Source organism: Cervus elaphus, chromosome 33 (assembly GCF_910594005.1).
Source record: "Cervus elaphus chromosome 33, mCerEla1.1, whole genome shotgun sequence".
Taxonomy (NCBI): Eukaryota; Metazoa; Chordata; class Mammalia; order Artiodactyla; family Cervidae; genus Cervus; species Cervus elaphus.
The window spans coordinates 65,437,886-65,464,921 of record NC_057847.1 but is presented as its reverse complement, the minus strand read 5'-3'; the positions used below and the strand labels follow the sequence as shown (position 1 = coordinate 65,464,921).

General features: G+C 39.1%; 1 protein-coding gene and 1 pseudogene across 3 annotated transcripts in view; one reads left to right on the top strand and one right to left on the bottom strand.

Annotated features, from left to right (window-relative positions):
• The window catches only part of NCKAP5 (NCK associated protein 5), a 1,015,164-nt gene that overhangs the window by 480,163 nt on the left and 507,965 nt on the right, over window positions 1-27,036 (bottom strand). The window lies entirely within an intron of this gene.
• LOC122688222 lies at window positions 12,319-13,490 on the top strand (annotated as a pseudogene).

Below are 27,036 nucleotides of genomic sequence, written 5' to 3'. Positions count from 1 at the left end.
CTCATTATTTGCAAGCCTTGCGATAACCAGGGTTTACTATCATCCCACCTCCCCCAAAGACTTGCAGGAGAGGCTCATAAGCCAGGCCTTTACATGCTTAAATGATCTCATTCATAGACTTGCCTTCCTTTTGTGAGCTCCTACGGTAGTTCTCAATGGCCACTTTGTAAGTTGCATCCAACTGCCAAGTGCCTCTAGTTACTTGTTACTAATCCCATGGACAGAGGAGTGGGGTGGGCTATAGTCCAAGGGGTTGCAGAGAGTTGGACATGACTGACCAACTAAACTTTGGTCACCTGATGCGAAGACTCACCTGACTCATTTGAAAAGACCCTGATGCTGGGAAAGATTGAGGGCAGGAGGAGAAGGGAAAGACAGAAGATGAGATGGTTGGATGGCATCACCAACTCAATGCACATGGGTTTGGGTAGACTCTGGGAGTTGGTGATGGACAGGGAGGCCTGGCGTGCTGCGGTTCATGGGGTTGCAAACAGTTGGACACAACTGAGCAACTGAACTGAACTGAACTGAGCAACAAAAAATAGAATATTAAAGTTTTCAAATGACTTACTTCAAAAAACTAGTTCAGATTTATTTCTAAAGTAAGCAGGGGTGATAAACAATGTACAACTAGTAAGGCGTGGATAACTATCAAACTTGCCGGCCTGAGTGGTTGCCACTGTCCCAGGTGCTGAATGATGGGGTGGACCAGAGGGCTAGAGAAGAAATGTGTCAGCACACAGGCCGCTGGAAGGAGGGAGGCTGAAGAAACCAAAGCTTTTCTCAACTAGGAGGGAAGCACCCTGGCATTTTAACAACCCAGTGCATCTGTCTGTTAGGGTGAGAAAAAGGTGAATATCATTTTTGACTATCATATTAGCTTTATTCACACATTTCCTGCTATATTTTCTTGAACAGCAAAAGGGAAAGGCTGGAAATTATACTTAACCTATGGGTTTTCTCACCTGTGAACCCAGGGAAGTATGCCACATAAAAATATAGGAAGGAAGGGTTACAACTCTGCCCTTCTAGTCGCATGCACTACATTAGTCTGCTAGGGTTGCCATAGTGTAATAACACAGGCCGGGTGGCTTAAACAACAGAAATTTACTTCTGGAGGCTGGAAGTCCAAGATCAAGCAGTCACCACGGTTGGTTTCTGGTAAGACTCTCTTTCTGGCTTGCAGACGGCCGCCTTCTCACTTTGTTTTCACATGGCCTTTCTTCTGTGGGCACATGGACAGAGAATAGCTCTGGTGTATCTTCTCCTTATAAGGGAACCAGTCCTATTGGACTAGGGTGCTGTCCTTATGACCTCATATAACTTTAATAATCACCCTAAAAAGTCTATGGTTAAATATAGTCACATTGTGGGTGTGAACTTGTGAATTTTGAGGGGACAAAATTTAGTCCAAAATACACATGAAGTGAGAGAGAGAGAGAGGCAGGCTTGCTTCCATGCATTCTTTACTCCAACCAACTTGAGGTCAATGCAGAACTATAGGCAAAAAGCATTTTTAAAGGAGATCGCAACTACCTAATCACCTGTCTGTGGACTCATTCTGGGCAGGATCTCACTGAGGCCAGGGCCACCTTGGCGAAAACCACACCTCATCACTGCTACTGTGTACCCAACTTACCACCAGTACATACTTATTGTAGACCAAGCCTATTCCCAGACCAAGGAGATACACAAAAAGTATAAGGTCCACATAGTTTGGAGGGAAACAGTATACTTATGAATCAGTCTGTGAATACATCAGTTCATTTCTATTTAATCAATGTGGACCAGGGTCTGCATGACAGCCATATGGAATTTTCACAGGTAGAAACACCACTCTACAAATACTACTGTGATGACCGCCTCCTTATACCTCTCTTCCATGATTTCCATGCAAAAAAGAATATTCCCCATTACAGTAACATGACCCAAAGCAGATTGAGCCCTGGAACTTTTGGTGTATAGAGGGGTGACGTTGATGAAACTGTTCATTGTAATCAGTTCCAAAATCACTCGAGTCTCATTCATATTGAACTATGCTGAACACTTGGTCAACAGGATGCTAAAATGAAAAATACAGAAAAATGACCATAGAGGAAAAGATAAATTAGTGGAATACCATATAACATTTTGATTCTAGGAAGAGAGGCATAACAGAGTATGAGTGGAAGAATACCTCAAAAATACACACCAAGATTCCAGGTGAATTAAGGGAGTAAATGGGAAGATACTGAAACCAAATTCTGGCTGCGATATAGAAGCACAAATGCTCCAGAGAAGAAAATGGGAAGATGAAGGCAGCACAGAAGATAGAAAGAGCCTAAAACTTTGGACGTTGAAAACAGTGTATCAAATACTATACAGAAGTCCTTACTAATTTTATGCCTAGCTCTCGGAGTTTCAGTTTACTCATCTTTAAATAGTTATGAAGGTATTCATTTCATTGGTTAACTGCAAGGATTAAATGAATGCACACAGACACGCGTACAATGTCTGTAACAATGCCTGATACACACAGTAAAACCACTCATAAAAATCTGCTAAAGGAATGCATTAACAGTATAATTAGTAGCTTTACTTGTGCTGCTAGCTTTGAGCTGAAACTATCAGCCACAATAACGGCAATGCCATCTGCAGTGAGATAGAGAAGACTGGAATCCTTTCCATGTCGCTGTGTAGACAGATGAGCGGCAGCCATTTAGCGTAATAGAAAATTATGGTCAGCACTACTCTATCATTTGCCTTTTACAAAGGTCCAGATGCCACTAAATTGGGCCCAAGGTCACCAGGGTGGAGTCCACTGTCTTCTCTCTATCACAGCTGATCCAGGGCCAGATGTTTGCATGGCATCAACTGCTGGCTTATAATTTTCAGCAATTTTTAGAATGAAATTTGTCCCCAGATGACGGACCAGAGGGCAACCAGGGCAGTTATCCTTGCTGAATTCTGCTTCCAGATGTCCCATGGGATTATCCTCCCCTGTTCTGGGAAAGTTTTCTGCCAACTGATCAAAACAGTTTCTCTTTCTCTCTCGCTCTTCTCTGCTCAGAGCAGCATGTTTGTTGTAGACTCTAGGTAGACCAGGACCCCTGCCTTGGATGTTATACAAACAACAATCAACTCTTCCTTTAAGGATGGTTTAGAATTTTTTTTTTCCCTTGAATACGATCTAAACTGGTGTTAATTCTACCAAGTGAATGGGTAGCTAAATCCTTTGAAGTTGCTAAATATACTTGAGAGCAAAACAAAATTTTTAAAAAGAGGATGAATGTTCAGTTTGTATTTTAGCTAAATTGCTGTCAATATTTGCAAAAGTTGAACGCCAAAAGGAATGAAAAATGTCAAACAGTGTGAGCCAAATTAAGGGTTTCTTATAAGAATTTTAGAATTCAACCTCACAGAGACCTACCTCCCTTGGCCCCAGGCACAATATGTCAAGCTCTGGGCCCTGAGCTTTAGAAGACTCTGCTCTGACCCTCTGGTAATCACCAATTTCCATGAAGGGAGGACTCCTCAGGATTATGAGGATATGCCCCTTGAAGAATCTGTACCTTTCCTTGGCCTCAGGATGCTCTGGGTACTTTAAAATCAGGAATTTTCTTCCAAAAGGCCCTGAGTCTGCTTCTAGGACCTGTACAGGCCTCTGTATATACTCAAGGCCCAAGGATTGGCAGCATACAGGGTGTGTGAAAAGGGTGTAAACAGGAAACCTGGGTTGTACACATAGGTATAATGAGGCTCCTTGTAATTTTCTTTGGCTCCAAAATCACTGCAGATGGTGACTGCAGCCATGAAATTAAGACACTTGCTCCCTGGAAGAAAAGCTACGACCAACCTAGACAGTGTATTAAAAAGCAGACACATCACTTTGCTGACAAACATCCATACAGTCAAAGCTATGATTTTTCCAGTAGCCATGTATAGATGTGAGAGTTGGACCATAAAGAAGGCTGAGCACTGAAGAATTGATGCTTTTGAATTGTGGTGCTGGAAAGGACTCTGGAGAGTCTCTTGGACAAGAAGGAGATAAAACCAGTCAATCCTAGAAATCAACCCTGAATATTCACTGGAAGGACTGATGCTGAAGCTGAAGCTCCAATTTTCGGCCACCTGATGCAAAGAGCCAACTCACTGGAAAAGACCCTGATGCTGGGAAGGACTAGGGCAGGAGAAGGGGACGACAGAGGACGAGATAGCTGGAAGGTATCATTGACTCAATGGACATGAGTTTGAGCCAGCTCCAGGAGACAGTGAAAACAGGGAAGCCTAGCATGCTGCATTCCATGGGGTCGCAAAGAGTTGGACATGACTTAGTGACTGAACAACAAAGTAAGCGAAGATGGGGAATGGGAATAAAAAGCGAGATGACCAAAGGATTAGGCTGCAGGCCAGGGGTTATAAACTGGAGGTCTTGTACAAAACATAGAAACAAAACTGAGAATTTTCAACTCAGATTTGGTTTTCCAGAACATGATGAAGGTGCACTCATCTAGATAAGGGAATAGAACGTACTTTATTTGGAAGTTCACTAGCCTGACTTGTGACTTGGACACAAAGAACATGGGTACCACTTTACTTTCACTCGACGCTCCTATAAATGTTAACAGTAGGCTATGTAAGTTAATTTTAGAAAAATAACAGGCCTACAAATGAAAGAGTAATTGTATTAAATTCTGCTAATTTCTTTAGCACTAAGATTACAGCTAATAAACCACAATAATAAAGAGCATGTTTCTGAGATATTCTTTTCCTTTAGTGAAAATTGCAAATATCTACAAAAGTAGAGGTTTACAGGGTAAGAAACTCTCATGTGTTTATCACACAGATTAATTATAATCAACAAATGGTCAACAGGGGGCTTCCCAGGTGGTTCAGTGGTAAACAATCCACCTGCAATGCAGGAGACATGAGTTTGATCCCTGGGTCAGGAAGATGCCTTGGAGAAGGAAATGACAACCCACTCCAATATTCTTGCCTGAGATATCCTGTGGACAGAGAAGTCTGGCGAGTCCATGGAGTTGCAAAAATGTCAGACACGACCGAACAATAACAACATGGCCAATAAGGTTTCACATTTACTCCTCATCCTTCTTCCAGGTGATTTAAAGCAAATCACATATTTGTGTCACTATGTATATTTAGAATATAGATTCTTTTTTAAAATGCAAACATATATTACCACAGTAAAAACAAAACAAAACAGGAACTGTATAAAATATCCAGGAAGGATACACATCTTCCAACCATTCATACATTCCAGTATCTCATTTGTTTTCTTTTTATTGTTTGTTCAAATCAGGACAAATAAGGTCCACATGATGTCTCTTGAGTAATCTACAGATTTTCTCTCTACCTTTTTTTCCCTTGCAGTTTACTTGTTAAAGAAACCAGGTTATTTGTCCTATAGAGGTTCCTGCAGTGTTTTTTTCTTTTTTTTTTCCCTGCAGTTTGAATTTTGCCCAACCTATTTTCATGATGTCTCCTGTAAACTGGTCATTAGATCTGCAAGCTTGATTGCATTCAGGTTCAAGGTTTGGTAAGATTCTTGCATACGTGGCAGTGTGTATTTCTATCAGGAGGTACATACATACAGACAATTGTCTTTTCTGTGATGCTAGTAGCCAAAGATGATCATTGCCTAGATCCACTGTTTCATTAAGAGTTGCAAAATATATTCTAATTGTATCATTCTTTCCTCATTTATCAGCTGAAACATCCTATAAAGAGAAACATCCCTCAACAGCCTGTTAGTTATAGTTCTTAAAGGAAAGACACAATAAATGCTTGAATCCTTTCCTTTGATATTGGTTTTGAAAATAATGAGTTGGTTTCTCAGCATCCTCTAAGGCTTGTTTTGTATCATTATGAACAAAAGGATTTATCCATGGCAGATGCATTTCATTTTTTTTTTTTTTTTTTAATTTTTTTATTAGTTGGAGGCTAATTACTTCACAACATTTCAGTGGGTTTTGTCATACATTGATATGAATCAGCCATAGATTTACACTTATTCCCCATCCCGATCCCCCCTCCCACCTCCCTCTCCACCCGACTCCTCTGGGTCTTCCCAGTGCACCAGGCCCGAGCACTTGTCTCATGCATCCCACCTGGGCTGGTGATCTGTTTCACCATAGATAGTATACATGCTGTTCTTTTGAAACATCCCACCCTCACATTCTCCCACAGAGTTCAAAAGTCTGTTCTGTATTTCTGTGTCTCTTTTTCTGTTTTGCATATAGGGTTATCATTACCATCTTTCTAAATTCCATATATATGTGTTAGTATGCTGTAATGTTCTTTATCTTTCTGGCTTACTTCACTCTGTATAATGGGCTCCAGTTTCATCCATCTCATTAGGACTGATTCAAATGAATTCTTTTTGACAGCTGAGTAATATTCCATGGTGTATATGTACCACAGCTTCCTTATCCATTCATCTGCTGATGGGCATCTAGGTTGCTTCCATGTCCTGGCTATTATAAACAGTGCTGCTATGAACATTGGGGTGCACGTGTCTCTTTCAGATCTGGTTTCCTCAGTGTGTATGCCCAAAAGTGGGATTGCTGGGTCATATGGCAGTTCTATTTCCAGTTTTTTAAGGAATCTCCACACTGTTTTCCATAGTGGCTGTACTAGTTTGCATTCCCACCAACAGTGTAAGAGGGTTCCCTTTTCTCCACACCCTCTCCAGCATTTATTGCTTGTAGTCTTTTGGATAGCAGCCATCCTGACTGGCGTGTAATGGTACCTCATTGTGGTTTTGATTTGCATTTCTCTAATAATGAGTGATGTTGAGCACCTTTTCATGTGTTTGTTAGCCATCTGTATGTCTTCTTTGGAGAAATGTCTGTTTAGTTCTTTGGCCCATTTTTTGATTGGGTCATTTATTTTTCTGGAATTGAGCTTCAGGAGTTGCTTGTATATTTTTGAGATTAATCCTTTGTCTGTTTCTTCATTTGCTATTATTTTCTCCCAATCTGACGGCTGTCTTTTCACCTTACTTATAGTTTCCTTTGTAGTGCAAAAGCTTTTAAGTTTCATTAGATCCCATTTGTTTAGTTTTGCTTTTATTTCCAATATTCTGGGAGGTGGGTCATAGAGGATCTTGCTGTGATTTATGTCAGAGAGTGTTTTGCCTATGTTCTCCTCTAGGAGTTTTATAGTTTCTGGTCTTACATTTAGATCTTTAATCCATTTTGAGTTTATTTTTGTGTATGGTGTTAGAAAGTGTTCTAGTTTCATTCTTTTACAAGTGGTTGACCAGTTTTCCCAGCACCACTTGTTAAAGAGGTTGTCTTTTTTCCATTGTATATCCTTGCCTCCTTTGTCAAAGATAAGGTGTCCATAGGTTCGTGGATTTATCTCTGGGCTTTCTATTCTGTTCCATTGATCTATATTTCTGTCTTTGTGCCAGTACCATACTGTCTTGATGACTGTGGCTTTGTAGTAGAGTCTGAAGTCAGGCAGGTTGATTCCTCCAGTTCCATTCTTCTTTCTCAAGATTACTTTGGCTATTCGAGGTTTTTTGTATTTCCATACAAATTGTGAAATTCTTTGGTCTAGTTCTGTGAAAAATACCGTTGGTAGCTTTGGCAGATGCATTTCAATATACGACTGTTATTATTCTCACTGATGCACAAATTGAGACATTTTTGATGGGTAGAAGTCTTCAAATTGGCTTGTCTTTTTAAAAAAAAGTCTCAGACTAACAATAGCAACATGACCTCCAAAACTATGTCTACTAAAAACAATTACATTTTTTTGTCTTTATTTTTTCAGACAGTTGAATTTATTATTTTATTCATTTTTATTTTTACTTACGTATTTGACATATAACACTGTATCAGTTTTAGGTGTACAGCATAATGTATATTTCTTTTGGTCTTCAACATATATCCCTCTATAAATGGATAAACTTCTGTCTTAAAGTCACTTCTAAGGATTCTACTCTGTGTAGTTTTGCCATCAACTCAATTTACAGTTAGATATATTTGTTTTATTGTGCTTTCAATTTTCAGAATTCTTAATTTAGATGATAAGCTCCAATTATATCGAACATTCATGTACTTTAAAAGTCAAATCCTAAAAAAAAAGTCTATTCAGAGAAATTTAGTTTTTATTCTTATCTCATCCTCTCTCTAACTAACCATCTTTAAAGTGTTATCCTTCTAAATACACCTCTTTCCATATATGTGTTTAGATGTGAGCAAATCTCACTTCTTTCTTAGATAAATTGCAGTATATTTACCCACCTTTTACTACTGGTATTTTTTCTCTTATTTCTGATGATTTGATGATTATATGAAAATAAAGAGAAAAGTGTTGATTACAATGTTGAAAATAAGGAGGAAACTTGGATGAGATACTATTTTGAGAAGGAGTACAATAGTAATACTATTGGACTTCATATACCATTGTATTTATATCTAATATTCACTTCAAATTTTACTAAAGATGAGTTTCTCAAATTGCTAAATGTTACTTAAATAAGTAATTCTGAAATAGGATGCAATAATATTTGAACTTAATTATTATAACTTTTAGGGTGAGTTGGCTTGAAAATATATACCTGAAACAGCATTTTATGTCCTATGCAAAATGATAAAACTTGTCAATCATTCAGAACATATAACAAGCAATGAGTAGATACACATTACTTCCTGAAAACACTGAAAGAAAAAATTTCAGTAAACTGATATATATCCAAAACACTAACTATATTTACTTGCTCCAAAGATAAAAATTGCATTGAACCAAATACTGAAGTTTTGAGATGCTTAACATCTATTACTATTTGTAGTGTACAAATAGTAGTGTACAATAGTGTACAAATAGTACAAATAGGAGGAAAATATATCTTAAGGGATGGACCTGAGCTGAATCCTGGCTCAGCTCTTTAGTGGCTGGGTGACCTCTTGTAAATTACTTAACCTCTCCAAGCCTTATTTTTCTTGTCTATAAAATATGGATACTAATGCTTCTTCACAGGACAACAAGCAATAAGATTCCACGTTTAAAGCAGTCTCAAAAGTTATTGATACAAGGTTAATACTCAGTAAATATTAGCTCACTTGCTCTTTCATAGGTAATAGAAAATTGTCTAGAGTAATGGTTAAGGATCAGACTGAGTTCAAATCCTAGCTACAATACATTCAAACTGTGTGATGATGGTTATGTTATTCAACCCTTATGAGCTTCAATTTCCTCATCTATAAAACAGACATAGCAGGAATATTTTCTAAGGAGAGCTGTTTTAAGAATTAAATTACATATAGTATTATGTTTCCTTCATGAAGAAGGGACATTTTTCTGTTTTGTTTCACTACTGTATTCCTGGAACCTAGAAGAGAATCCCTAAGGGTGGGGTCTTCTGCATATCTGAGATTAATAATATTTCTCCCGGAAATCCTGATTCCACCTTGTGCTTCATCCAGCCTGGCATTTCGCATGATGTACTCTGCATGTAAGTTAAATAAGCAGGGTGACAATATGCAGCCTTGATGTACTCTTTTCGTGATTTGGAATCAGTCTGTTGTTCCATGTCCAGTTCTAACTGTTGCTTCTTGACCTGCAAACAGATTTCTCAGGAGGCAGGTTAGGTGCTCTGGTATTCCCATCTCTTTCAGAATTTTCCAGTTTGTTGTGATCCACACAGTCAAAGGCTATGGCATAGTCAATAAAGCAGAAGTAGATTTTTTTTCTGGCAGATAAGCGAAGAAGAACTAAAGAGCCTCTTGATGAAAGTGAAAGAGGAGAGTAAAACAGTTGGCTTAAAACTCAAGATTCAGAAAACTAACATCATGGCATCCAGTCCCATCACCTCATGAGAAATATATGGGCAAACAATGGAAACAGTAACAGACTTTATTTTCTTGGGCTCCAAAATCACCAGAGATGGTGACTGCAGCCATGAAATTAAAAGACACTTGTTCCTTGGAAGAAAAGCTCTGACCAACCTAGACAGCATATTAAAAAGCAAAGACATTACTTTGCGGACAAAGGTCCGTCTAGTCAAAGCTATGGTTTTTCCAGTAGTCATGTATGGATGTGAGAGTTGGACTATAAAAGAAAGCTGAGCACTTTCAAGCTGATGCTTTTGAACTGTGGTGTTGGAGAAGACTCTTGAGAGTCCCTTGGACTTCAAGGAGATCCAACCAGTCTATCCTAAAGGAAATCAGTCCTGGATATTCATTGGAAGGACTGATGCTGAAGATGAATACTTTGGCCACCTGATGTGAAGAACTGACTCACTGGAAAAGACCCTGATGCTGGAAAAGATCGAAGACAAGAGGAGAAGGGGACGGCAGAGGATCAGTTGATAGGATGGCATCACCAACTCGATGGACATGAGTTTGAGTAAACTCTGGGAGCTGGTGATGGACAGAGAGGCCTGGCATGCTGCAGTCGATGGGGTCACAAAGAGTCAGACACGACTGAGCGACTGAACTGATATTGATACTGAGAAGAGAATCCAGCACATGGTTAGTTCCCCTTAGCTGCCAATAAAAGCTAAGTGAGTTAAACATATGCATCATAGAAGGGTCATCATAGAAGTTTCAAGCATGCAGCTTTGTCATTAATCACATCCAAGGAGTTCTCTCCTTGTGCCTTTAGACTTAAGTCTTTTGCCTCTCCAGGTTATATCAAATGATGGACGTTCTCACCATCACTGTAACCTCCAAGGTCCTTGATGTTGTTTAGTCGCTCAGTTGTGTCCGACTCTGCGACCCCGTGAACTGCCCTGGCCTTTCCTAAACCAAGCTTTCAGTATACTGAAACAGTTTCCCCAACCTTACTCCTCCACTATTAGATTATTTACTCACGAGAGAGACTGTTGAGAAAGTCTAGGTCTGCAACATCTTGAAGCTATTCAAATCCATTACAAAGACCTATAGGGTATTTCCTGATAACATATTGTGTGCTTTGGTGATTGTTTCTGAAAAGGCAATAGACTTGTAAGTGTTATATGTGTCATGCATATTGGAAGTATACTGAATATATTACTATTTCACTGGGAACTCTCTTGACAATAATGTGAATTGCTGAGGGAACAGAAATCAATCCTTAAAGTATTTCTGACATGAAAGGTGACCGTTGGGCTTCAGGGAAAGGGTTCAGAGTAAGACTGGCTTGAGTGATTGAGATGCTCTTAACATCAACACTGCAAAGGTGGGCCAGGCATTCTTTCACTAGATCCAAGACGCAAGGCAATGCCGGAGGCCTAATTCAAAGGACTGGTGTGATGAAATAAGAGCCTGATAGGAACTGAACCCCAGCCACACAGGACTGTCAGCTGCTTCTGAGACCCACTGGGAATACTCACACCTTTAGGCACACCTTTGTCTTCTGTTCTCTTAACCTAAAATCCCCCTTCTTCAGTTTTCAATTAAATCCTCCTCACCCCCAATGCTTTAATTCTCATCTCAAACGAGTCTCTTTCTGACTAGCAGAATTTTTCTTAGGTCATTTTTCTCTCCCTTTCTTGTAGCAAAAATGTGATTTCATCTAACCTCAGGGGTTTTTTGCTGTTTTTTGTTTTTTTTTTTCCTGCAAGTGTGACTTTCCCATAAAATCCTGAGGGACAGGGGACAGAACTGACTTAATGCATGCTCCTTTCCTCTACTTAACACAGAGTCAAATCAATGTTGTCATTTAAAAAAAAAAAATTGTTACACTTGGATCTCAAAAGTGCCTGCAACCTCTTAATGCAACTGAATGGAAAGACTTAATACTGCCTGAATGGAAAGAAAAAAAAATGTAATAATATAAAAGTAAAATTAAAATTAATAAGACATCTTGAAAATTATTTAGTAAACATGGTGCACCAGAATGGCCAAATGTCACCCACAGTGAGGTCTTAATATGTGGTAACAAGAACAATAACAGGGCCTGCTGGAAATACTACTTGATTCATTTATTATATTTACTGAGCACCTGTTATATATCAATCTAGAACCATAAGAAGATTATAGTCTACTAGAAGAAATACATCATACCGGGGTCCAAAAATGTTAGCAAGAAAAATATGTAATTATGTGCTTAAGGTCTGTATAATAATTAGATGAGCAAGTGGAATGCTATAAACAGCATCAGGAAAAAGTGAATCTGGATCTGGGCTTTGTTAACTAAACACATACCGTCCAAGCCAACTGCAGCGGGAAAATCTGGGTCAATTCAGTTAAATTCAATGACCAGACAGTCCATGTAATAAATGGAACTGTAATTTGATGGTAGCCTGGATGTTTGGAAATGCTAACTTTATCATCAGCCTAGCTAATCTGATAATGCACTACAAAGACATCAGCTGAGTGCCCCGGAGGGAGGTTTTTCTACATGAGTGGAGAAGATAATTGTTGCAAGTAGGAGAGACACAGCATTTTTTTAGGATGTCTGAAGATGAAGAAAAAGTGAAATTATGGCGTCTTGAACCAGCTATCCAGAAATGTACTAACATAGTAATTCCGACAGATCTGGAGAGGTTAAGAAAGCACCAGATAAATATTGAGAAGTGGCAAGTTTTCTGAACTGTGAGGGTGTGTTCATCAGTAACGCCTGTCCTCTTCAAGTGCTGTTGGATTAAAGAGTATCAGAGGTGCAGAATATGGGACAAGTTGCATGAAGAGCATATCAATGCAGGATGAACAGTTCAGCAACTCCACTCCAATATCCGAGAAATGGAGAAGCTTTGCTTGAAAGTGCGAAAGGATGACCTAGGACTTCTGAAGAGAATGATAGATCCTGTTAAAGAAGAAGCATCAGCGGCAACAGCAGAATTTCTCCAGCTCCATCTGGAATCTGTAGAAGAACTTAAGAAACAATTTAATGATGAAGAAACTTTTTTACAGCCTTCTTTGACCAGATCCATGACTGTTGGTGGAACATTTCACAGTACTGAAGATGAAGCTGATCCTCAGAGCATACTCAGATTTATGCATTGCCTGAAATTCCTCGAGATCAAAATGCTGCAGAATCATGGGAGACCTTAGAAGCAGACTTAACTGAACTTAGCCAACTGGTCACTGATTTCTCTCTCCTAGTGAATTCTCAGCAGGAGAAGACTGACAGCATTGAGGACCATGTCAACAGTGCTGCTGTGAATGCTGAAGAGGGAACCAAAAACTTGGGGAAGGCTGCAAAATACAAGCTGGCAGCCCTGCCTGTGGCAGGAGCACTCATCCAAGGAGTGGTGGGGGGCCTGACTGGCCTCCTTGCAGGCTTCAAAGTGGCAGGAATTGCAGCTGCTCTTGGGGGTGGGGTGTTGGGCTTCACAGGTGGAAAACTGATACAAAGAAGGAAAGAGAAAATGATGGAGAAGCTCACTTCCAGCTGTCCAGATCTCCCCAGCCAAACTGACAAAAAATGCAGTTAAAAACCAAACTTCAGTATTGTTGGTGTCAACACATCTATCCTAATGACGACCTTCGCTGCTGTTGGACACCCAGTAAGCTTTCAGAACATGATTATATCCAAATAGTGGCTGTAGATGCTCAAGTGGGATTGAACTGTGATAAGAGGATGCATTTTGTTGTTTGCTGGAGTATTAATGGGGATGTGAGAAATTGAGGAGCCTGGACTGAGGGTGTACAATATTTGTCAGATAAAGTTTAAGAACTGCCAGGGAGAAGATTTTCTACTTGGAAATGTGAAAACCAAATCTGTAACTTTGATCAGGACTTGTGATCTGTGGACATGTTGGGTTATGGAAGGACTGTTTTCAGAATAGTTTCTTCCATGACCCTGACTTGGAGACTCCAAGGCTAAGCATATTGTAAATATGCTTCTTTAACTCCTAAATATACATTATTTAGACAGTTTAGCAGAGAAAAGACTGGAAGTTCAGGAGCTTTTCGCATCAAATAGGGAAATCAGGATCCAGCAAGGGGCCCAAGTGAATTACATAATAGAGTCCATTTGGTGAGCCCTGTTGCCGTTTGTCTGACACTGTTTTCCAGTAAAGGAAATAAATATTGTAAGAAAATAGAAAAAAAAAAAAAGACATCAGCTGAGTTAACTTGATAATGTAGACCATAAAAGAGGCACTAAGGATACAAGTGGACTTTCCTTATGAATTCCGAAATAAGAAAATGATAGGTATCAAGTTTTCCATTTAGTCTGGTATAATTTCACCTATCCCTCTAGCCCATGTTTCTCTTGGGTACAGTTTCAGTCAGGTGGCGATAATCAAGTTTAACAACACCATTAGTGGCAGAAGGCATAAATTTATGATCTAGACTGAGACCTGTATGATCTACAATTGCCTCTGATATCATCTGGAACTTTATTTTCTACCATGGATTGTAAACTACAAAATGAATGAGCACAAGAAGAGAAAGAATATCTGACCAGAAATCAGGTGTTCTAGTATCTCAGTTGGCATCTACCTCACCATGTGACCATGAACAAGTTACTTCGTTTCTCAAGTTTCAACACTGTACTTATTTAAGAGTTGCCATGTGATCCAGGAACACCCCTCCTGGGTATGTACCCAGAAAGAACTACAACTGGAAAAGACACACGCACCCCATGTCCATTGCAGCATTATTTACAATAGCCAAGGCACGGAAACAATGTAAACATCCATCTGCGGATGAGCAGATAAAGAAGATGTGGTGTATATACACAATGGAAGCTACTCAGCCATTAAAAAAGAATGAAATAATGCCATTTGCAGCCACATGGATGGACCCAAGATTGTTACACTAAGTGAAGTAATTAAAAAAAATACTATATGATATTACTTATATGTGGAATCTAAAATATGACACAAATGAATTTACCTATGAAACAGAAACAGACTTGTGGGTGCCAATGGGAAGAGGGATGGGGGACGGGCGGATTAGGAGCTTGGAATTAGCAGATGCAAACTATTATTTATAGGATGGATAAACAAGGTCCTATTGTATAGCACAGGGAAGTATATTCAACATCCTGTGATAAACAATAATGGAAAAGAATATGAAAAAGCATGTATATACATACATTATGTGAGAATTAAATGAAATAATGTAGGGAATGGTTTTGTAAACACTGAAAAATAAAAGCGTAAAGTGTCATCATTTCTGTGGCCATGTTGATATCAATATTAATAAAAATGCTTGCTATAAAACTTAACAGCTTGAAATGTTATAGAGACTATGCAAAATGAAGCTCATATTGGTGTCTTGAGAAAATGCATCCTGTCACTTGCTGCTCCTCCAAACAACAGGTAAAAAACCTTCGGTCAGGATAAATGTGAAAAAGAATCTTGAAACACAAGTTAATGAAAACTACAACATGTTTCTTCTGTCAGAATTCCATAGCTTCAGCATAACTAATTCACTACTTTATTCTCTGGGAACCTTCTTAAAAGCTTGAGGCTGTTTGTTAGCAACAGATGTAGACATTTATAAACAAAGACCATCTTCACTGAATTATTTTTCACAAATTAAACAAAGGATCCCAAAGAACAGTTCCAAATGTTTACAATCAGCATGCAGATACACTCTGCGGGGATACCGTTCATTAAATGCGCTGCCTATGGACCTAAAAGTAGCAAACAGTCCTTGCTACTCAGACTGCTGCTATTGCATCCGTCCCACTCTCTATCCTAGACAGACCGGTACAAACATCATCTGAGGGTCGTAAAACACTCTCTGAGAGTTAACTCTACCCTATGGGAAGCAAACATTCAATGCACCAAATTCCATTTCATGCCCTGCAGACAGGAATTCTGAAAAGTATATTTTGAAACAGAAAACTCATCTTTTATAGGTGAGTACTCTATCATAGAAACCCAGGAATGGAAAATGGGCTCCTCATCCTCCCAGGCCATCCTGGTTTATAACTCGAAGAATGATGATTATGTTCAAAATTTTAAAGATTCCCAGAAATGGCCATTCTAAAATCTCTCTTGACAGCAAATTTCTATCATAAACACACTATCTTTAAAATTCTTCCATATGTTTAACCTAAGTCTTTCATAGTAGCTATATAATGCTGACTGCACCTTTCTGCTTCAGTGAAGGTATTCATTCATTCTTGTATTCATTCACTCATTTTTTACCAAATTCAAACAAAATTGTTTTTGAAAGAGTATCATGGTAAAGATCATAGGTAATAGTATAAAAGGTATATGGGGATATGAGAAATATTCTCTGCCCCCTTGAATAGGCATAAACAACCTTTAACTCTTTATTTGGATCATTATTAAGAGCAATGTATAGAAATAGCTATACTCTTTTGCAGAAAATATGGAGGACCAGGGGGGCACATTGAATTGTCCTAAGAACAGTAACTAATAAATATAGACTCTATCTGAGAAACTAGATTGGTCATATGCTCTAGGTTTTTCAATAGATAAATCTGAAGAAAAAGCAAGTGATGGAGGGTAACCCTGGTTAAAAGAAACATAAAAGATATATTCATAACAAACAGACAAGATAAAGTATGTGGATGTACATTAAATGAAAAAAAAAACAAAAAAAACTATTAAACCATCTAGAGATGAATGGATAAAGAAGATGTGGTATGGGTATGTATATGTGTGTGTGTATATATATGTGTGTGTATGTGTATGCATACATATATATGTATACATATATGCATATGTATATATTCCACTACATATATTATATATTTAATAACTCAGCTATAAAAAGAACAAAATAATGCCATTTGCAGCAATATGGATGGACCTAGAGATTAGCATACTAAGCAAAGTAAGTCAAATAAAGAGAAAGATATCACTTACATACAGAATCTAAAGAATGATACAAATGCACTTATTTACAAAACTAACACAGAATCACAGACATAGAAAACAATTTTATGACTACCAAATGTGGGGGCCAGGAATAAATTAGGAGTTTGAGACTAACAGCTACCTGCTACTATAGCTAAAACAGATAAACAAGGATAAATATAGCACAGGGAACTATATTCAATATCTTACAAAAACCTATAATGGAAAAGACTATTAAAAGAATGTGTATATATATATATATATATGTATAACTGAATCACTTTGCTATACAGAAGAAATTAACACATCATTGTAAATAAGATATACTTTAATAAAACTTTTTAAAAAACTATTAAAAACACTAGGCATTTACTGCTCTAAGACCAAGATAATAGTTACTTATTGGAGGAAGATGATAATAGTTACTTATTGGAAGAGGCACCGGGAAGGGATTCTGGGGGGTCTGGCAGAATTCTCTTTCTTGACTTGATGTTGGTTACAAGGATATTCTCCTTAATACAATTCATTAAGCCAAACACTTGTTTTGGGTGATCTTATGTATTTGTGTTTTGTGTTTCAAGAAGCATTTATCACCATGGAACAATGAGAACCCCTACACACTGCCAATGGAAACGCAAAACGTCACAGTGACTTTGGAAAGCAGCTTGGCAGTTTCTGGTAAAGTTAAGCATAGGTTCACTATACGACTCAGGTATCCCATTTTTAGTAATTTGTCTAAGAGAAATGAAAGCTCACTAAGACTTGGGTATGAAAGTTGTATGTTTCGGGCAACTTTTATAATCACCAAATATGGAAGAACCCCTTCACCAGATGAGTGGATAAACAAACGGCGGTACCAGTATTTCTATACAGGGGGCTAGGACTGAGCAACGAAGGGAAGGAAGCACTGACACATGCATCTCAAAAGACTTGCTAAGCAAAAGAAGCCAGATATGCAGAAAAGTTAAACACTTTATAACTTAAGAAGAATTTCTGGAAAAGGCAAAACGACAAAGACAGACATCAGATCAGTCATTGACAGGGTCTTAGGGTGTGGAGAGGGAACAGACAATAAAGGGAAATGAAGGAACTTTTCAGGGGCATAGACATATTCTGTATCTTGACTGTAGTAGTAATCATATGACATATGCTTGTCAAAACTGATCAAACTATACATTTAAAAAATGGATTTTCTGTAAACTTCAACCAAAAAGCACTTGTTATTCAGAGCAGGAATTAATTTAGTTTTCAATCTTAACTAAAATATATTCTCCCATATCTTGAATTTATTTTCTTAAAAGAAAAAGTGTGTTGGGTGGGTATAGTACATTGAGTCATAATTGGTAATTGAAAAAAAAATGTTTGGAGGAGAGACTAAATCACTGGTATTTTTACTGAGGACTATGCCTTCAGAGAAACTGTTTAGAAGTGAAAACAATTCTGGTTGTCATAAAGTTTTCTCTGTTCCAGCTTTCCCCCAAACTAGTTCAAATAAATCCTAAAGCAGACAATATCAGAGCTGAGAGCAATAATGGTTATGTTCATAGCAGAGGATCTTTGCTTCCTTTTACCAGCCAGGTTTCTCAGGATTCAATATGACTAGCCTCAACAGAAATATTTCATCTAGGCTTGGCAGTTTTCTCATCTCGACTTCTCTAGAGGCAAGTAACCAAAATGGACACGGTGAAACCGTTCCAAAAAGCATCATTGTCATCACAACGTGGAGAATAAGGCGATCCACTTCAACTTCTCAACATGAAACCTGCTGGTTAGGACTTCAAGGAACCCTGGTTATAATAGTGTAATTATAACTTCACTCAAGAAATGCATTTCAGTTCTAAAACATGGCCTTTTCAAAAGCCTAAAAAGCAATATAAAACTATAATGCAATTCAACTTCCTCATTTTACAAATGAGTGAAATGAGATCCAGAAAGGTCAGACTATTTAACCACAGTTATTAAGCTAGTTAGGAGTGAGGCTAGAATGAGGTATTAGAAAACCTCATATTCCATAGAATAGGGCTCCTTGAAATGAAATTGGAACTGTATTCTATGTTAATACAGTCTTTTCTACCAGACATGAATAATGGGCAATATAACTTTCATGCTGCCTACTCAACAACATATACCTCTGTTGAAATTGTTTTTTAATTGTGACAAGATCATCATGTATTATGCAGAGGCAGAACTACAAGGGAATCAAGGAATGTTTCACATTAAGTTAGAAGCTGCCCAGGGAGCTCTAAAAGGCCTCCTTTCTTTCCATTGTCTATATAATTCATCTTAGACCCCTCTGCTTTGCTCAGGTGAGGGCTTATTCACTATATCACTAAGATACAGATTTCTGACATCAAAGTATGATTCTTATTATGTTAGCCAAGCATTTTAAAAGATGCCATGCAAACCCATTTATTCCGTCTGTTCCCATTTGAAGAGAAGCTATCTGACCAATGTTGTTTTGCTATTTTTACTTTTTTGGTTGTGGCCTGTGGAATGTGGGATCTAGCTCCCTGACCTTGCACTGGGAGCATGGAGTCTTAGCCACTGGACCACCAGGGGAGTCCCATGTCATTTTAAACTTCTGGTAGATTTACCCAGAGGAGCAAATGAGAAGCCTCCATTTTTATGAGAAGTCTCAGCCAGAAATATTGCTGATCATATGGAACCAGCAACTCCAAATCAATAGGAAAGTGCCGTCTACATTCATCAGGAGAAACAATGCACTCAGGAGAGCCAGCCTCAGTGACAGGTTAAAGTTGAAGAACACTCTGGGAACTGAGCAAATGGAGAACAGGAGCAGAAGAGCCCTGAGCTGCTGACAGCCCAAAGGTTAGCCGACAGCTCTTCTCATCTTCTTATGTTTCACTCCTTCTAAAGATGTAGAGACAATGTGTTTCTAATGCACCAGACAGGTACAGAGGTAGAAAGGAATATGTGGGCAGAACAATGAAGGGCGCATTACTTTTACCACCCGTATGGCAGAAAGTGATGAAGAACTAAAGAGCCTCTTGATGAAAGTGAAAGAGGAGACTGAAAAAGCTTGCTTAAAGCTCAACATTCAGAAAACTAAGATCATGGCATCTCGTCCCATCACTTCATGAGAAATAGATGGGGAAACAGTGGAAACAGTGGCTGACTTAATTTTTTGGGGCTCCGATATCACTGCAGGTGGTGACTGCAGTCATGAAATTAAAAGACGCTTACTCTCTGGAAGGAAAGTAATGATCAACCTAGGCAGCATATTAAAAAGCAGAGACATTACTTTGTCAACAAAGGCCCATCTAGTCAAGGCTATGGGTTTTCCAGTAGTCATGTATGGATGTGAGAGTTGAACTATAAAGAAGGCTGAGTGCCAAAGAATTGATGCTTTTGAACTGTGGTGTTGGAGAAGACTCTAGAGAGTCCCTTGGACAGCAAGGAGATCCAACCAGTCCATCCTAAAGGAGATCAGTCCTTGGTGTTCATTGGAAGGACTGATGCTGAAGCTGAAACTCCTATGATGCGAAGAGCTGACTCATTTGAAAAGACCCTGATGCTGGGAAAGATTGGGGGCAGGAGGAGAAGGGGATGACAGAGGATGAGATGGTTGTATGGCATCACCGACTCATTGGACATGGGTTTGGGTAGGTTCCAGCGATGGACAGGGAGGCCTGGCGTGCTGTGATTCATGGGGTTGCAAAGAGTTGGAGACGACTGAGCAACTGAACTGAACTGATTACTTTCTTCAACACACACTTCTATGTCAGGTGCCTACAGCTTCCAAATGAGCAACAGAAAATGAACCCTAGGATTCCATAAAGTCTCTGAGATGTGATAATGTGAACAGCGGCCAGTGAAGGAGTTAAGTGGTAAAACCAGCTCCATGTAGATCTCCTTAAAGTTCAGCAAGCAGCAGACTGCACTTAAGCACAGCAATCAACTGTGAGAGGCCAAATCCCCTTACAGTAAGCAAAGAAATAGCTTCAGCTTCAAGGCAGCAGATAACAGTGCAGGAGAGAAGGTCAAAACAGGTGCTGAGAAATTCTGGAGATAGACTGCAAGCTTGGATTCCATTTGGGTGATTTTTAACTATCTTAGTCAATTATGAGTGACAAAGTTTAACTGTTCCTGTTACTGAAATTTCCACTGTGGAGCATAAACACACACACACACGCACACACACACACCATGCCTGGAATATTTCAAGGATGCAGAGAAACACTGATTCCTGATGCTTTGAGTGTGATGTGATTTGCTAACAGCAGATCGCTTACAAAAGATGTCTGCCTGATGGTGAGTCTACCGGGTTGATTCTAACTTAAAGTTTCATAAATATATTTGCAGCATAGAGTTTCCACATGATGATCACATATGTTATTACTGCTAGTTTCACTACTCCATTATTTATTTCATTCGATTTGACTCATGTCTTTGCATGAAAATATACATTAGTAAATATGAAGTCTGGCTGTCCAGAATTTAGACAAATGTCCCTTCATTTACAGCTGAACTAAAAATGCATTGTTTGCTTCTTAGATGTACACACAGCTTCTCCACCTGGAGTCTATAATTTTGAGGAAACATACTGTATTCTGGGCTTCCCTCATGGCTCAGCTGGTAAAGAATCCACCTGCAATGTGGGAGATCTGGGTTCGATCCCTGAGTTGCCAAGATCCCCTGGAGAAGGGAAAGGCTAACCACTCTAGTTTTCTGGCCTGGAGAATTCCATGGATTACAGTCCAGTCCATGGGATCACAGAGTCAGACACGGCTGAGTGACTTTCACTTTCACTGTATTCGATCTTATTGTGCATACAATAAAAGCAGTTGATTGTCTAATATGAACAGCAGTTTTTAGTAATAACCTATGCATTGATTCGATTGTTTCCTAAGGGGTCAACACAAATACTTGTGCAAATCATGCATGCTTTGGATGAAATTAGTACTCTGTAGAGTGGCTTATTTCTTCACAGGTCGGTTTTTTAGAAATCAATGATCAGTTTAGTTCAGTCGCTCAGTCCTGTCCAACTCTTTGCGACCCCATGGACCGCAGCAAGCCAGGCCTCCCTGTCCATCACAAACTCCCAGAGTTTACTCAAACTCATGTCCATTGAGTCTGTGATGCCATCCAACCATCTCATCCTCTGTTATCCCCTTCTCCTCCTGCCTTCAATCTTTCCAGCATTAAGGTCTTTTCAAATGAGTCAGTTCTTCCAATCAGGTGGCCAAAGTATTGGAGTTTCAGCTTCAGCATCAGTCCTTCCAATGAATATTCAGGACTGATTTCCTTTAGGATGGACTGGCTGGATCTCCTTGCAGTCCAAGGGACTCTCAAGAGTCTTCTCCAACACCACAGTTCAAAAGCATCAATTCTTTGGAAGTCAACATTTCCTAAAAGTCCAACTCTCACATCCATACATGACTACTGGAAAAACCATAGCTTTGACTAGGTAGACCTTTGTTGGCAAAGGAATGTCTCTGCTTTTTAATATGCTCTCTAGGTGGGTCATAACTTTTCTTCCAAGGAGTAAGCGTCTTTTAATTTCATGGCTGCAGTAACCACCTAGAGTGATTTTGGAGCCCCCCCAAAATAAAGTCTGTCACTGTTTCCATTGTTTCCCCATCTATTTGCCATGAAGTGATGGGACTGGATTCCATGATCTTAGTTTTCTGAATGTTGAGTTTTAACTCAACTTTTTCACTCTCCTCTTTCACTTTCATCAAACGACTCTTTAGTTCTTCTTCACTTTCTGCCATAAGGGTGGTGTCATCTACATATCTGAGGTTATTGATATTTCTCCTGGCCATCTTGATTCCAGCTTGTGCTTCATCCAGCCCAGCACTGTACATGATGTACTCTGCATATAAGTTAAATAAGCAGGGTGACAATATACAGCCTTGACGTACTCCTTTCCCAACTTGGAACCAGTCTGTTGTTCCACGTCCAGTTGTAACTGTTGCTTCCTGACCTCCATACAGATTCCTCAGGAGGCAGGTCAGGTGGTCTGGTATTCCCATCTCTTTCAGAATTTTCCACAGTTTATTGTGATCCACACAGTCAAAGGCTTTGGCATAGTGAATAGAGCAGAAGTAGATGTTTTTCTGGAACTCTCTTGCTTTTTCAATGATCCAATGAATGTTGGCAATTTGATCTCTGGTTCCTCTGCCTTTTTTAAATCCAGCTTGAACATATGGAAGTTCACAATTCATGTACTTTTGAAGCCTAGCTTGGAGAATTTTGAGCATTACTTTGCTAGTGTGAGATGAGTGCAATTGTGCAGTAGTTTGAGCATTCATTGGCATTGCCCTTCTTTGGGACTGGAATGAAAACTGACCTTTTCCAGTCCTGTGGCCATTGCTCAGTACTCCAGTTCAATACACCCTACCTGGTCAATGCCACTTCATTCACTCAAGGTGGAATAATGAGTTGTGCTCACTCACTCAGTCATGTCCAACTCTTTGCGACCCTATGGACTGTAGCCTGCCAGGGATTTCCCAGGCAAGAATACTAGAATGGATTGCCATTTCCTCCTCCAGGGGATCCTTCTGACCCAGGGACTGAACCTGTGTCTCCTGAATTGCAGGAGGATTCTTTACCTACTGAGCCATTGAAGGAGCAATGAAACTGGGGTTCAAACACTAATTATCTTTACATAGGAAGGAAGGAAGTGCCATAACCTCAGTTTGCACCACTGACCTTGGCTGGCTTGACAACCACAGTTCAAAGAGTTTAAAGGGAGTTATAGAATTATAGGGGGGAATCACAAAGCTAACCCCACATAAAATATGCCCAGACATGTATACAACACAGACAATGGGTTAAACAATTGCTCTGACATCTGGAAAGCATCCTTGATTTAATCACTAAATAATAAGAGAAGGGGTAGCCCTAATGACACCACCACCTGCCTTTAGGTACTTCTTATTGCATCTGGCTTGATTCATGCCCTCATCTATGAGGAAGGCTAAATTTGACAGCATCCCTTTTCTTCTCTGAATTTACACTAAAGAAGGTAAATGGTCTGTATCAAGTTTGTTATGGCTGCCTGAATCACCCTCAGTGAAGGCAATTTCTGATTTATGAGCTTAGAGATAATTATGTAACCTCTGGCCACATTTTTTTTAATTGCCCAAATTCTGGACTCCTGCTAATCATTATACCCTAATCAGAAGTCAAGAGGGAGGAAGGACTTACAGATGAAGGTTTGGTGGTGACATAAAAGAGAACTACTCATTCAACACTTTAATAGATTTTTATCACCTAAGTGATCCTGTTACTCATTACCACAGATAATCACAAGCCAGGTTTGCCCAGTGCTTCTAAGCCACCAAGCCCATCACCTAACTGAAATTGTATAAAATCAAGCCTCCAAATCATTCTGAATCACTCATTCTGACACCTGAACTCTACTTCACACACGTACCTAACTGTCCCATCTTCTAACTTCATTATTCTTTTTTTCCCTTCAATGCCTCATGTCATTCCTGAACCTGAGCCTCAGAATCTCCTTGGCTACTGTTTAGATTCTCCCATGGATACAGTATGATCAACAGTACCATGAATATACCTCATTCAACTCAGCCCAGGCTTCAATATCTCATATCTCTGTGCTCTAGATTCATAAAAGAGTATTAGAAAGATACAACACATGTATACCTACATGTCCCCCTGAAATTGAGATATAGTGCTTGAGAACACGGAGCAGTGAAGTTCTGCCTGTTTTACTTGTTTTCACACAAACATGGACCAAACATTCCTAATTCATGCAGTGCGAAGTTGCTTAACTTCATAGACATAAGTGACATGGCAGATGCAACAATACTTTTATGAACTAATCATAACTTGCACTATCTTGGACCACTGTCTATCATATCCTTCAATGCCATCTCTGGAGGGGTCTATGAAATGCATTCTACTATGAGTTTACTGCCAAAGATAATATTTCTAAAGAGTAGTAGCCTTTGTCTCTGAGGTAATAATTACATGTCCTCTTGCGTTTTCCTTTTAATCATGTCTGCCATGAATCTTAGAGCTAGATTAAATGCCTACTCTCAGAAAGCATGCTTCCCTTTCATAGTCTTCATTTTCTGTTTTTAATAGTCTTATTGTAAAACTGCCTTTTATTGTCAGTCACATCAGGTCCTTTGAAAAAATAGACTATTACATTATTTTTAAAAATAAACTCACCCCATGAACAATACTCAAAGTATGTCTACAGTACACCTCAGATATCATCATGTACTAAAAGGACTTGTTGACTATAAAAGTTTTAAATTCAATACAATTATTTGAATTATAGAACTTATTTACATGAGCGGAGAAGGCAATGGAACCCCACTCCAGTACTCTTGCTTGGGAAATCCCATGGACGGAGGAGCCTGGTAGGCTGCATCCATGAGGTCGCCAAGACTCGGACACGACTGAGTGACTTCACTTTCACTTTTCACTTTCATGCACTGGAGAAGGAAATGGCAACCCACTCCAGTGTTCTTGCCTGGAGAATCCCAGGGATGGGGGAGCCTGGTGGGCTGCCATCTATGTGGTCGCACAGAGTCGGACACGACTGAAGTGACTTAGCAGCAGCAGCATTTACATGCGCACTTAGATACTGACCATGTCCCAGGTTGGCATGATTCAGTTCATGGGGTCACAAAGAATCAGACACAACTTAGTGACTGAACAACAGCAACTATGTCTCAGGGTGATGTGCTATAGACATGTTTTGTAGTAGTGAGGATTTTATAGAGACTTATAGAGTACAGTAACAGGACGATTTAAATAAGCCTAACTAGAGACATCTTACAAACCAAAGTTTAAAATGTGAAAGGCCATCAGCATTGGTTTAGTGGGTCTACTTAAATTATTCTATAATTATCTTCTCTGTTATGTATGCTTTCTCCCCCATCTTTTGCTGATTTACATTACTTGCCTGGCTGTAACTGGCCTTGAATTTTCAGTGTCAAAGAAGCTTATCAAGAAAACTGATTATGTTGAGGGAAAAAAATCTTCACAAAAGCAGTATGTAAAACAAACCGCTATCTGTTTTACAAATAATTATCTTCTTTTTCAGCCTAGGATGTAGCATCCACTCCTGTGCAACTCAAATCTATATGGGATTGTCATCTGATTTACAGCAGATGGCCTGGCATCATAGGAAAATAATTTACTGTGCCGATGCCTCACGTCCTGTAAATCAATAGCCTGAATACAGAGACATCTCAATTAGGTGGTACAAGGGTAGCACGATCTGCACCCTCTTTTCTTATATCATTAAAATGGCAAGTATTACAAAGCAGTACTTGTTTCAAGTTGCTTCAGGGGGTGGGGGAGGAGCTATTATTTCAAGGTGGGAGACATAAAGTGAGAGTTGCCATCAAACACAATGAAAAATTGAGCACAAGGTTGTATAAGTAATAGCCTGTGAGGGGTGGGACATGTATTTGTTAAAGTATTTATTGGTGCATTTCTACAGCACCTGTATTATCATGGGCTCCAAGAGTTGAACAGGGTGTTAAATTATGACTCTGAACACAGAGGAGTCATCCATCCTTTCTACCCTATTCCTCCAAGATGCTGCTAAACCAAAATCGCACACATTCATGGTACGAGCCACCATGAGATAAATCATCTAAAGGCTCAATTCTGCTCTCTTCCTGAAACACTGTTACCAATATAAAAGCCTCATGATGAGGAAGCAAAATTATCATCACCAATTTTATCCAAATCCCAATGGTAAATCCAAGGCAAGACAGAGCTTGCTGAGGAAAATCTTAGGGAAATTTTTAAAATTTGAATCTGAGACAGCCTCATGAGGGAGAAAAGAGTTAAAAATTATTTTCCTGGTTTTTGCAAAGTGAAGTAAAACACAAAAACAAAAGCAAAGTCCCTCATAGGGTGCCTAGATCTCATTCTAGGACTGTAATTGCACAAGTTTGTGTTTCTTCTGAGAAACTGCAGAGATTTTAAATAATAGGTTGAAACTTTACCTGGCCTCACATTAACCATATTTGAAAGCTGAAAGATTTTTACTGTGCTGACATTAAATCAAAGAGTTACTTTTCCCAAATCGTTTCAAATTCAAGTTATGTTTTTTAAAGGAAAAACGCTGATTCTAATTTTAACAGATTCTAAATATTACTCTAAATAAGGTGTAAGAGTTTACTGGAAGATTCACACTCTCTCTACCTGAAAATAGGACTATAAGCCCAGGAAAACTGCATCTTCCTGGCTGGCCTTTCCCAGATCATACCTACAGGTCGCATAGCCCACTCATCTTACTTTGGAAAGATACTCTGAAAAGCCATCAGTGAAGAAAAGATAACTCAGTTCAACAAATT